The 14,184-nt window shown below is 32.7% G+C and overlaps 2 non-coding genes across 2 annotated transcripts; both read right to left on the minus strand.

Moving 5' to 3' along the window:
• Positions 1-1,476: 1,476 nt before the first annotated feature.
• LOC139903721 (U6 spliceosomal RNA) lies at positions 1,477-1,578 on the minus strand. Its single transcript, XR_011778519.1, has one exon. It is a non-coding gene; the product is annotated as a U6 spliceosomal RNA (small nuclear RNA).
• Positions 1,579-3,298: 1,720 nt separating this feature from the next.
• On the minus strand, positions 3,299-3,401 carry LOC139903716 (U6 spliceosomal RNA). Its single transcript, XR_011778515.1, has one exon. It is a non-coding gene; the product is annotated as a U6 spliceosomal RNA (small nuclear RNA).
• Between the last annotated feature and the right edge of the window lie 10,783 nt (positions 3,402-14,184).

Genomic DNA, 14,184 nt, shown 5'->3' on the forward strand with positions numbered 1-14,184 from the left:
CAAAGTAAAAATATCTATTACTCCAACTTTAGCACGAACCATTGCATTCCTTTGCGTCAATAAACATATCTTTACTAAGCCAAAAAGGAAATGAGAGCAACAGGAAACAAAGCTCGTTTAAACTGCAAGAAGAACCTCCAGATTTTGCAAGACCCACATTCACAAAAATATGGCAAAACTCAAAGTAGCAAATACAAATCAGACATACATAAAAAGCCATTATGTGGCAGGTACATCTGGTAAAAAGCTCAGACTAAGAAATAATTATTATGGTACTAGTATCATTAACCATTCAATAAAGAAAATAACAGCTCTATGTGGTTTCCCGTTTTATCACTCGGTGTCAAGTTCCATATGTAAGAGGGAAAAATCAGACAAAAGCATCACTGCAGTTTTTCTTTTCACAGTTCTTACCTAAATTGACCATTTATGACAGTTTGATCCAAACTGAACGAAGATGATGGATCAATACAACTGTGAGAGTAGAAGTATGTGTATAGTGCCATCAAGAGCACGTTTAAGGGGTTCGGTAACGGTGTATAAACGGGTTGGGTCAATATGATACATCACACGAACATGTTTTATCCTACTTTTAATTTTGTAAAATCTATGATGTATAAATTATGGTTAAAAACGTAATCTGTAAATAACAAATAAAAGATCTTTTAATTAAAATGGTAAGCATTTAAATGCTTGGTAGGAACATCTGACCCGTTTAACAAGTTTGACTTCAGCTAATTTGCATATCACTAGTAGCAAAATATTGTTTTAGCGTATTTGCATATTACTGGTGGCAAAGTTATGATCATATGATTTAACAATAGATCCATAGCTTATAAGACTTAGAGCATTCACCTCAAATAACATATGTGTTTACTGTAGTAATAAAGTTAGCAACTGATATTTATGCACAAAGTTCATGATAACCATTGAACTTATAGTCACTAACCCATCTTAAGAGGTGATAATTTGTGCCGTTAAAAAAAAAAAAAAAAAAAAAAAAGGTTAATTTGCAGGGTATAACCAAACACAAAGTATACAATGTCTCTCTCTAGAATATAATATTTCTGCTTTACCAAATACTCTAAGTTATCATACAGTATAATTTAAATAACATGTTTCTAATTGCATATATTTGTATAGGTTCCAAAAAGAAATTATATAGTATCAAATTTACTTTCTGTTTAGTGAGCTACCAACCAATACCTGACCTCTTCGTAGCTCTTGAATGGAGCAATAAGCCAGACCATGCCTTACAAATGAAAACAGGAATCGTTATGTATTACAGCAAAATTGAACGATACTATTAACAATTAACAAATCCATAAAAAGGAAAAGGAGAAAAATTTGCCCCAATCGATCGAGCGAATTCGAGCAACAACAAACATTAACAAATATAGCCTCAATTAAACGGAAAAGGGTAAAACCTGCACGTATCGTTCGAAAATTAGGGCGAAAATCGAGCGAACCAGGGAAATAAATTTGGATCATTTCTCGACTTATGCGTGTCATCCTTGCACAGGGGCATGCTAATCTTCTCTGTATCGTTCCAATTTTATCAGATGTCCCCGAAGCGACGATAATGGTTTGGTGTCTCTACTTTAAAAACCCTGTAAATGTCTTGTCAAGATCCGATGTGGGAAGTCCAAACATCTAAGCAATGAAAAGGCGATATGTAAGTAAAAAGTAAACCTCATATGTAACATCATTTGCAGCCGTGTAAACAAATCTTACCAGCAGTTATCAAAATTGCTACTTTTTTAAGAAAAAAGGAAAAAGAGAAGAGAAAAGGGAAACATACATTACTGACCACTATTGTCCCATCAATCAACATAATCTTCATTAAGATCATGGACTAATTGATCATGGAGCCTAAGAGGATCAAGACTTAAAGTCAACTACTTATAAATATAAACATTAACCATTGGCTTCCTAATAGTCATGATGTCCCAAAATGCAAATTAGTAACAGCCTTAGCAGAAGAGATATAAATAAATGTAACAGTAAAAAGTCAATCCTGGCAACAACAAAAAAAAAAAGGGAGAGATCTGAACATGATAGTGAAAATAGTTTCACGGTATTGTATCAAAAGTCACATCCCTATTAAAACTATATTACATAAACAATATAAACAGACTTAACATATCATGAAGCAGAACACGGAGTGTCAAAATAACAGAGGAGATAAAAAAGTAAGACATGTTGATGGTGTGCGATTCAAGTGGTCACCTTTCTTATATAAGCTTAAGCTAATTGTAACTTTCAAATGCCAAATTTGAACCAAACATGATACCGAACGTATGCATGATATCAATATTAGCACTTAGAAAGAGTTATAAAAGTGATTCTAATACCAGATGAGCTAAACTCCCTAATTTCATCTATCAATGATAGATGAACAGCTACTGTAATCTGTATCACAGCATTGAAATAACGAATCAGTTTTCAAATTCAACATATTTATAGGCGTATGATATAGATTCGTAAAACTGTACGTTGACACTCGAGAGTCTAGATATTTAGTGAAAACCCAAAGGTTAATCAGTTTTCACCCTGTTACTGTTGAAAACAAAATTCCTTGTGGATTATATGAACTAAATACATCAATGGCATTCATCATTTCATCCAAAGTTCCAACTTTAAACATTAAAAAGCTACTAATTTCAAGGAATACATACATATCTTGCATCATCAGTGCAACTAACATATCATATAGTTTTGGGCTTTTCGCTTACGAAAATCATTTGAGCTTGAAACACAACATAAATAGGACAACTTCATATACAACCAGAGTTTCATAAATTCATCAAAATCAGCATTCCGTAGTCTACAAAATTATAAAAAACCACACGTTATCAATCATCAACCGATTACAAGTTTAAGACATAATTCTCAATTGATAATGAACTGAATTCTACCATTGATACAAAACCCCAAATGACGACCATATGTATCAATAAGTAAAATTTAAACCCTAATTGTTGTCCTAAATCTGTCACCGGCACAATGACCCTAAATTATAAATCTATGAACCCTAATTAATGGTCTAAACCATCAGCAGCACAAAAACCCTAATTTACAATGAAGTAAATCTATCAATGTCAATCAAACCCTAATTGTAGTTTTGAACCCAAATTGGAAATCTAAAAATATCAGTAGGACAAAAACACTAAATCGTACCTTAGTAACTCTATCAATGAAAGGAAAAAAAAAAAAACGAATTACGTAAAGACAGAGCAAAAAGACCGGAAATTTAGGGTAGCAAACACCAAAATACCGTCGAGATTTTTGGCCGGAAAAAAATTTGAACCATTTCTCGATTTGTGCGTGTCATCCTTGCGCAGGGGCCATGCTAATCTTCTCTGTATCGTTCCAATTTTATCGGATGTCCCCGAAGGGACGATAATGCTTTGGAGTCTGTGGTTTAAAAACCTAAAAACTGTCTTCGCAAGAACCGATGTGGGAAGAAAGAACCGCTAGAAAGCAATGGAAAGTCGATATGTAACTAAGAAGTAACCCTTATACTGTATTTTTTTTAACTTCATGGTTTAAGGAGTTAAATAATGGTTGACCTGTAACTGTTAGCATGATGAAGATGATAGTTTTAATTAATTAATTATTATTAATTATGTTGTAATTTAGTTGTATTTAACAACTATTATGACCTAAACTTCTACCAAATATTTCTAGTATTATATAACATCAAAAGTGAGAGTATATATATTAGGAAGTAAATTGAAGAATAGGTACAATATTCATGTTTGATCTATCATGTATTTATACTACTAAAATTGCCATCCATTTATGACTTTCTATACTTATATATATTATTATAACATGCATTCCATTTATAACTTTCTATACATATTACATATTACATATATTATTATAACACTCCCCCTTGGATGACAATTTTATTAGAGAGCAACTAGTACTGCCTCGTTAAAAACCTTGCTAAAGAAAACCCAGTGGGGAAAAAACTTTAGCTAAGGAAAAAAGAGTGCAGCATAGAGTTGACTCCTCCTCAAGTAGACATCGCTTCAGATGTTACATCTTTTGAACATGTCTCGTGCCAATGTTATGAACGTGTGTTTCGAAAATAGCAGTTGGAAGTGATTTGGTGAAAAGATCAGCAGAGTTTTTGCTGGATTGAACATATCTCATTTCAATCTGGTTGTTCTTAATGAGATATTGAGTGTATGAGAAGAATCTAGGAGGTATGTGTTTTGTTCGGTCACTTTTGATATACCTTTCTTTCATCTGTGCTATGCAAGCTGCATTATCTTCATAGATAGTTGTTGGACTTTTATCGCGTTCTAGTCCACAAGAATCAGTAATGAGTTGTGTCATTGATCTCAACCAAAAACATTCCCGAGTAGCTTCATGTAATGCAATCACTTCGGCATGATTTGATGATGTTGCAGCAAGTGTTTGTTTTTGAGAACGCCATGATATTTCGGTACCTCCATTTAGGAATACATATCCATTTTGAGATTTAGCTTTATGTGGATCAGATAAATAACCTGCATCTGCATAACCAACCAAATCTTGTTTTGATTCGTTAGAATAAAATAATCCTAAATCAGTAGTTCCTCGAAGGTATCGAAATATGTGTTTGATCCCATTCCAGTGTCTTTTGGTAGGAACTGAGCTGAACCTTGCCAACAAATTAACTGCAAAAGAAATGTCAGGTCTTGTACAATTTGTAAGATACATAAGAGCTCCAATTGCGCTAAGATGTGGTACTTCTGGTCCCAGGATATCTTCATGATCTTCACAGGGACGAAATGGATCAGTGTCAACATTAAGTGATCTAACAACTATAGGAGTACTTAATGGTTTTGCCTTGTCCATATTGAAACGTTTTAAAATCTTTTCCGTATAAGTTATTTGATGTACAAGTAAACCATTAGGCATATGTTCAATCTGCAAACCAAGGCAATACTTGTTTTTTTCGAGATCTTTCATTTCAAATTCTTTCTTTAGAAGTTGAATGGCTTCATGAATCTCTTTATTTGTACCTATGATGTTAAGATCATCGACATAAACGGCTATGATCACATATCCGGATGTTGTTTTCTTAATGAATACACATGGGCAAATAAGATTATTGGTATACCCTTTGCTTATCAAGTAATCACTTAATCGTTTATACCACATGCGACCCGATTGTTTCAACCCATATAAAGACCTTTGTAACTTGATTGAGTACATTTCTTTGAGTTTTGCATTGGTTGCTTCTGATACCTTAAATCCTTCAGGTATCTTCATATATATATCACTATCAAGTGATCCATATAAATAAGCAGTCACAACATCCATGAGATGTATTTCTAAATTTTTAGAAACTGTCAGGCTGATTAAGTATCTAAAAGTAATTGCATCCATAACAAGAGAATAAGTTTCCTCATAATCAATTCCTGGTCTTTGAGAAAAACCTTGAGCTACAAGTCTAGCTTTATACCTTGTAACTTCATTTTTCTCATTTCTTTTTCGCACAAAAACCCATCTATATCCCACAGGTTTCACATCTTTAGGTGTGAGAATGACAGATCGGAAAACTTTTCTTTTATTGAGCGATTCAAATTCAGCTCGTATTGCTCCTTTCCAATGATCCCAATCATGTCTATTTTGACATTCCATGACAGATTTTGGTTCTGGATCATCATCATCATGAATATGTCATATGCAACATTATATGAAAATATCTCATCAAGATTTTTCATTTCATTTCGGTTCCATAATATTTTTAAATGTGCATAATTGATTGAAAATTCCGTATTGACATCATCAATCTCCTCTGCAGAAGGAGTATTGATTTGTGGTTCTTCTTGAACACTTTCTTTTACCTCATTATCAGCTGATTTTCTTTTTCGAGGATTTTTATCTTTGGAACCAATTGGTCTCCCACGTTTCTGGCGTGGCAAAGACTCAAGAGTGACATTATTGCCAGCTTTTAGAATTTCAATTCGAGCTGGAGCATTTGCTGCTGGTATATATGATTTAGTCACTCTTTTCGTATCTGTAAATGCATCGGCCAATTTATTCGCAAGTTCTTGCATATGCATTCTTTTTTGAACTTCGGTCTCGCATTCTTTTGTGCGAGGATCAAGATACATTAATTGAGGTTCACACCATGAAACATCATTTTCTTTATTTGTTATTTCTCCCCCTAATCTAGGGAACAATGTTTCATTAAAGTGACAATCAGCAAAACGTGCTGTAAAAACATCACCCGTCATGGGTTCAATATATCTTATGATTGAAGTTGTTTCATATCCAACATATATTCCCATCCTTCTTTGAGCACCCATTTTAGTGCGTTGTGGTGGTGCGATAGGAACATAAACCGCACAACCAAATGTTTTAAGGTGGAAAATATTTGGCTGATGGCCAAAAGCAAGTTGCAAGGGAGAATATGTATGACTTGCACTTGGTCTAATGCGAATTAATGATGCAGCATGTAAAATTGCATGACCCCATACAGGTACTGGGAGTTTTGTTCTCATTATCAATGGTCTAGCTATTAACTGCAATCGTTTAATTAGTGATTCGGCTAAACCATTTTGTGTATGCACATGAGCAACATGATGTTCAACAACAATCCCAATAGACATGCAAAAATCATTAAATGCTTGAGATGTAAACTCACCAGCATTATCCAATCTCACCCTTTTAATAGTATAATCAGGGAAATGTGCTCTCAATTTAATAATTTGAGCAAGAAATTTTGCAAATGTTATGTTTCGACTTGATAATAGACAAACATGAGACCATCTACTAGATGCGTCTATTAGGACCATGAAATATCTAAATGGTCCACATGGTGGATGAATTGGTCCACATATATCACCTTGAATTCTTTCAAGAAACATTGGTAATTCTTTTTCAACCTTAAGAGGTGATGGTCTTATTATCAATTTTCCAAGTGAGCATGATGTACATGGGATAATTGCATCATGAGGGATCTTTTGATCCGTCAATGGATGTCCATGTGTATTTTGAATTATTCTTTTCATCATTGTTGATCCTGGGTGGCCTAATCTTTCATGCCACAGATTGATCATTACAGGATCACATGCCTTTTCATTAACTACCATGTGTGTTTCTGGTACATTTATATATGTATAATGTAAACCAAAACTAAGTCTTGGTAGTTTTTCAATCACATGCTTCTTGTCAGTGATACTTAAATATTTATCATTTTCTGTAGTCACTGACTGATAATCATATCCATTTTGGTATATGTCAGAGAAGCTTAAGAAATTTCTCTTTGACTTGGGAGAAAATAAGGCATTTTTTATCATAAAATTTGTACCGTTTGGTAACATGAATTTTGCTTTTCTCATTCCTTTTATTAAATTCGCAGGACCTGATATAGTATGTACCGTTCCTTCTGTTGCTTTAAAATAAGTGAAATATTTTTTAGATTTGAGTATAGTGTGTGTGGTACCACTATCTGCAATACAAAGATCCCCACCATTTGACTGATTTTGCACTCCAGTAGTGTACATCATGAACTTCAAAATATGAGAAACAAATAATGAGTACATAATTCATTAATATATTACATTCAAAAATATGTTATAACAAAAATACATAATAAGGAAACATATAGTAAAGTAGATATGGTATAGATTGTAAATCTACATCCATTTATTTGATATTGACATATAACAAATTTATTCATTAAAGTAGTCACTTGTTGGCTCAGTGATTTTTGTATCAAGGTCATCCACAAGGTTTGCCTCTTTTCCTTTTCCTTTTAGGGATTCCTGATATTGATTAACAGAATATTGATTTGTTCGACAGTTTTTAGACCAATGTCCAATTTTACCACATCGATAACAAGAATCTTCAATATTCTTTAAAGAGCTTCCTTCAACATTATGATTTGTGGGATTGTATGGTGGTTGAAATTTATAACTTTGTGGATTATTATTTCTTTGTCCACGACCACAACCACCGTAACCATTACGACCACAACCACCACCACGACCATTACCATAAGGGTGATTTCGAACATAGTTATGATTTTTATTATTGTTATGGTAATTTTCATGATGATGGTTTTGGCCAATATGACCACGACCTCGCCCACGTCCTCGTCCAGGTGCATTCCTTTTTTTATTATTATTGTTTAGCATTAGCTTCAGGGAATGCTAGCGCACCAGTAGGACGAGATTCTTGATTCTTCATCAGTAATTCTTTATTCACTTCTGCAACTAAGAGATAAGTTTGAAGTTTGGAAAAAGTTTTGTAATTCTGCAATCTTAAATTTTCTTGTATAGTAATGTTTGCAGAATGCATTGTGGAGAAAGTTTTTTCCATCATATCAGCATCACTTATTTCTTGACCACAGAATTGAAGCTTTGAACGGATCTTGAACATGGTCGAGCTGTATTCACTTACCTTTTTAAAGTCTTGAAACCTTAGATTTCTCCATTCTTCCCTCGCAGCTGGGAGTAATATTTCCTTTTGATTATCGAATCTACTCTTGATACTTTTCCATAAAACATGTGGATCTTTGATAGTGAGATACATATGTTTTAAGGTGATATCAATATGTTTGCGAATAAAAGCAATTGATTTTAATTTATCTTGATCAGAACAAGTATTGTTTTCTTTTAAAGTTTCTAGAATACCCAATGATCCAAAATTTATTTCTACATCCATGACCCATGATGTGTAGTTTGTTCCCGATACGTCTAGGGCATCAAACTCAAGCTTTGATAAGTTTGACATTTTCTATTTTCAGAAAGATGAACAACATAAATTATAATCATAATCAATTTCTAATCATAGACAGATAATAAAATGAAATTAGAATTATTTTAAATTCATAAGTAGTAAACAACAGAATAATGACATGATTACAAATGATAAAATCACAAGAGCAGGATAGAATATAGGTTCACCCGGTGGTATATTAGTAATGTAACGACCCGGAAAATTTCGACTAATTTTAAACCAAACTCTCGATACGATTTAATATTTTTTTGACACGATATGCAAAGTCTGTTAGGATGAGTCTCAAAAAGTTTGAACTATATCATATATTCATTTGACCTTCGACCATTCCCGACGATTCACGAACAATTATTTGTAAAAAGATACATATATATGTATATAATAATTTGAAATATTATTGTAACTATTGTATGATTAAATTGATAGAATTAAATATATAAAATAATATGGGATGTAATGGAAACTATATTTACAAATATATCTATATGTATAATTGTGTGTATAAATATTACTTGTAAATATATAAATTATAATAAATCTATTTGTTTAAGAAATATATAATATATCCATTTTAATAGTTAAAATTTCTAATCACAACTGTTTATATATATAGAAAAAGAATATATAATTTTGAGCTTAATTAGTAAACGTCAGTAACCCTCGGTTGACGTGTTGTTAGTTTTAATATAGGTATAGTACATGTTATGAGGGATTAAGATAAAAGTTGGAGTGTAAATTGATTACGAAGATTCTAGATTTGTTAAAAATATTTTTGTCATTTTAAGTTTAGATATTCGTACTCCGTACATATAAATCGGAACAGAAAATAAATAATTTTTGAACTTTTTGATCAGGTTTCAAACAGTTAATGAGTGAAATAATTAATAATATTTAATCTAAAAGTTTGGGATTTTTAGGAACACTTTTATACTACAACTGTTTAGCAATGGTCACGATATACTCATCCGTGATAGACTGTCAGTAAGGAAAAATCTATATATATTTTTTTTACACGTTTTTTTTTTAGACATGTATTTATTTAATATAAATATTTATACTGTTATGCAAAACTACAACGGACCTCATGGATTCATGAATTTCATTTAATTTAGGATACTGTGTTACCAGCTTATATAAACATATACTTACAAGTTAATCACCATCTTTATCTCTAAATTATATCCATCTTTCACCATTTCCATCGACCAACTTCAACTTCCATGATCATCTCCACCGCTACACTTTCTTTTCTCTTTTTCTCTTGTCCAGGAAGCCACCACGATCAAACAACAACACCACCTTGTCTCCTCACCTTCATCCCCGAAACCGATCACCATGATCACCACAACTGACCCGTTTTGATTGAATTACATATAAACCGAACACCATAAACAAACCCACTTCCTTTATTTTCGTGTTCTTCTTTTTGTTCTGTCCGATTAACTCAGACCCAAACCACCATCTTGGTCACCTTTTTCGATCACCAACACAGCCCAATCACCACCATCATTTTAAACAAACCCACTTCTTTAATTTTGTTTCCATCGAGTCCCAATCATTCACCACCTTCATCAAAACCCACGGCCACCACTTCACTATCTATCTTGTTCCCTTTATTTATTTTTTTTAAACTAACATCAACAACATCATGTATACTACTGCTTCAAAAAAAAAAAAAAAAAAAAAAAAAAAAAAAAAAAAAAAAGAGAATGTCTATGAGAAACGTGATCATGTCAAATTTTACTCCTACATGTTTTCATTTTCGGTTCTCAAACACCCCACCGAGCTTATATATATTTTTTACGCAACCATAAATGATGATGGAAGTAATAAAAAAAAAAAGATGTTGGTAAAGATACTTAAACGATGAAAATGATGAATGGAAATATGAGGAGAATGATACAGTTTTCGTATGTATTAAATAATTAGAAACCTGATTATTATCAGAAAGTAATAAGTGGAGAAGTGGTTTGGAGGGATGTTTGTTAAACGAGAGGTGCCGGGTTCGATTCTCGCCTGCTGCACCATTTCTTTTTATTTATTAAAACAGCAAATATTGGGTTTGATCAAAGGTTACTTGGGCCTATTGTTGGGCTAACTCCATGCTTGGGCTATGTGAATCCAAGTAACCATATTAATGGACTATGTACTTTTTGTCCTTCTTTTATATTGATGGACTCCCATTTAGGTATTGTTATTTTTATTTTATTTTATTTTTATATTATTATTCTTATTATGTTAATTAGTAATAATAATATCATGATTAATAATATCATTAAAATAAGTATTATTATTATGAACATCATTTTAGTACTATCATAACTATTATTTTTACAAACTAAAAGACATTTATATAAATAAAAAAAAAAAATAAAAATATATATATATATATATATTTTTACATATATATTAAATTTTAAATACTATTTTGTTCTAACAAAATGTTATTTTAATTAAGTTACAAATAATATATAAATATTTATTTTTACTTACTTACCAATATAACATATAAATTAATATAAGAGATATCTCAATTATATTAATAAATAAACTTGTTAATTGTTACTATGTGTGTTAATATATACATAAATGATATAGGTTCGTGAATCCGAGGTCAACCCTACACTTGTTAAATGACGTCATATGTATTTTTACTACAAAATACAGTATGGTGAGTTTCATTTGCTCCCTTTTTAATTGCTTTTGCAATATATATTTTTGGGCTGAGAATACATGCGCTGCTTTTATAAATGTTTACAAAATAGACACAAGTACTTAAAAATATATTCTACGTTGAGTTGTACCACTGGCATATTTCCCTGTAGCTTGGTAACTACTATTTACATGGGTATTGTAAACGCGAATCCTGTTGATAGATCTATCGGGCCTGACAACCCCAACCGGACTGGACGACCAGTATTCAACGGTTGCACAGTACTTCGTTTCGGTGACTACACTTGGTACGGTGTAGTGAGATTTCATAATAAAGGGAATATGCGACGTGATTAAATGTTAAGTATGGTTACCAGGTGCTCAACCACTTAGAATGCTTTACATACACTTGCGAGTGTATTATGTTTATAAATATGAAATCTTGTGGTCTATTAAAATAATGGAAATGATTGTTATGATAAACCTATGAACTCACCAACCTTTTGGTTGACACTTTTAAGCATGTTTATTCTCAGGTACGAATTAAGTCTTCCGCTGTGCATCTGCTCAATTTAAGGACATTACATGGAGTCGATCATCGCAATGGGACCAAATGTTGATGACTTCGTCCAGGTGGATAAGGACGGGTCGTTACAGGTGGTATCAGAGCGTTGGTCCTAGTGAACCAGGTCTTGCATTAGTGTGTCTAACTGATAGTTGTTAGGATGCATTAGCAATTCTGGACTTCGACCTTAGTTGCATATTATACGTATTGTTTATCATTCCTAGTGGAAAAATTTCCTTCTTAGCATTCCTAAGTTTAGACACATGTTACTGCCTTTATTGCATAGATAATGTATAGACAGATTCATATCTTAGCATATCTGTTACTATAACCTTTGCCTGACAACTTTCGAAGATTCCTCCGTGACTTATGGGATTCTAGTATTGTATATACATATGTAAGTTATGTATTGAAGCATACCAAACTAAATCCTATAATCTATTTCCTATCGAAAATACTTTATCTGATCGTGCAAGATGGAACTCACCACTAGTTCAAGTCCCTCGGATTCCGATATGGAGTCCCACTCCAGCCCCAGAAGCAGCGTCACCAGAATGAATCAACCAATCATCCATCCTCAATTCATCTGATGGGTTCGTAGTCGACTTAACCAATGGAGACAAGAAGAATGCGATCCTTTTCACCCACCAACCTACACCCTCGGCGAAGAACCCGAAACACTTACCGGCAAACCTGTTCGAAGCACCATTTTCATTTTCAGTTCTCGAATATCTTGCCACGATTATATTCTATCCACAATTCAAAACCTTATTCACTCGCTCGTTCCTACCGACAATCATACTGGAGTAAGAAGTCAACGAACTTCGCGCTCGAGTTGTAGCTTTGGAGAATATGGTGCAAGTTTACAAGCACCAGCAGCATCACCGACACCAATAGTACCACCAGCATCGGCACCAGTATCACCAATAACACAAGCCTCAACATCACACACCTCAATATCACCATCTGTACTTCAAGTATGATCTCCATTCTACATATCGTTCTACATCGATTATCTTCGATCTACGTATCGTTCTACCTCATTAATCTTCGTTCGACATGGCGATTATGTAATTTATAAAGCTTTAGAGATTATGTAATCTAGTATTAACGATAAATCAAATGAGTTTAATATATTATTGACTCATTAAATCCATGATTACATCTGAAGAAAATATATATATATGCAAGTATATTTTCATAAAGATTGTAATTAAAATTCTTTTGTACAAACTGTTAATGGTGAAAATATTTTAACGGGTAGGTAATACCCGAGGAATATTTAGATTTCACATTAATCAGTTATAATCAGTTATACGGTACATTCTTCGACTCTGATTTAACAGTCAGTCACTATCCTACTTGTATCCATAGATATATGTATCCGTTCACCACAAAATTCATTTTCGTTCAATTTCATATTTGGGTTTTGACCTATCAAAATCCAACAAGTGGCATAATGAAGAAAACATCGGACAAAGTAAAATTTGTTAGAAACAAATGAACTAACTAATTGAAATATTATTAAGAATCCACGCTAACTGTTCCTAGCTAACTGTTCCTAGCTAACTGGTTACATTTTATTTATCGCAATTTACATTCTCGCAATTTTACTTATCGTCATTTAATTTCTGTTATTTACTTTACGCACTTTATTTATCGTCATTTAATTTCTGTTATTTATTTTTACGCATTTTTAATATCGGGACACGTATACAAGGTTTTGACATATCATATCGACGCATCTATATATATTATTTGGAATAACCATAGACACTCTATATGCAGTAATGCGGGAGTTAGCTATACAGGGTTGAGGTTGATTCTACAATAATATATATAGTTTGAGTTGTGATCGAGTCTGAGACGTATACGGGTCACGAAACGTATTAATTAATTCGAATATTATATATTAAACTATATATGAATTATTAGATTGTTAACTGTGGACTGTCGACTGTGGACTAATAATATTGGACAATCAAAATGAATTAAAATATTGATTATAACATATGAAACTAAACAATCCTTCAAGCTTGCCACTTGATTTCATTCTAAACCTCATTTGTATCTTGACGATTACAATCTGCATTCAAATCTTTCATGATTCTTGAAAACACCTCGATCGAGAGGATGAACCAGCCGCATTTCATCTACGGAAGAAAAGGTTGATGCATATAGTTATGCACCTGAAAAACCCTCGGAAACTGAATAAA

This window comes from Rutidosis leptorrhynchoides, chromosome 3 (assembly GCF_046630445.1).
Source record: "Rutidosis leptorrhynchoides isolate AG116_Rl617_1_P2 chromosome 3, CSIRO_AGI_Rlap_v1, whole genome shotgun sequence".
Taxonomy (NCBI): domain Eukaryota; kingdom Viridiplantae; phylum Streptophyta; class Magnoliopsida; order Asterales; family Asteraceae; genus Rutidosis; species Rutidosis leptorrhynchoides.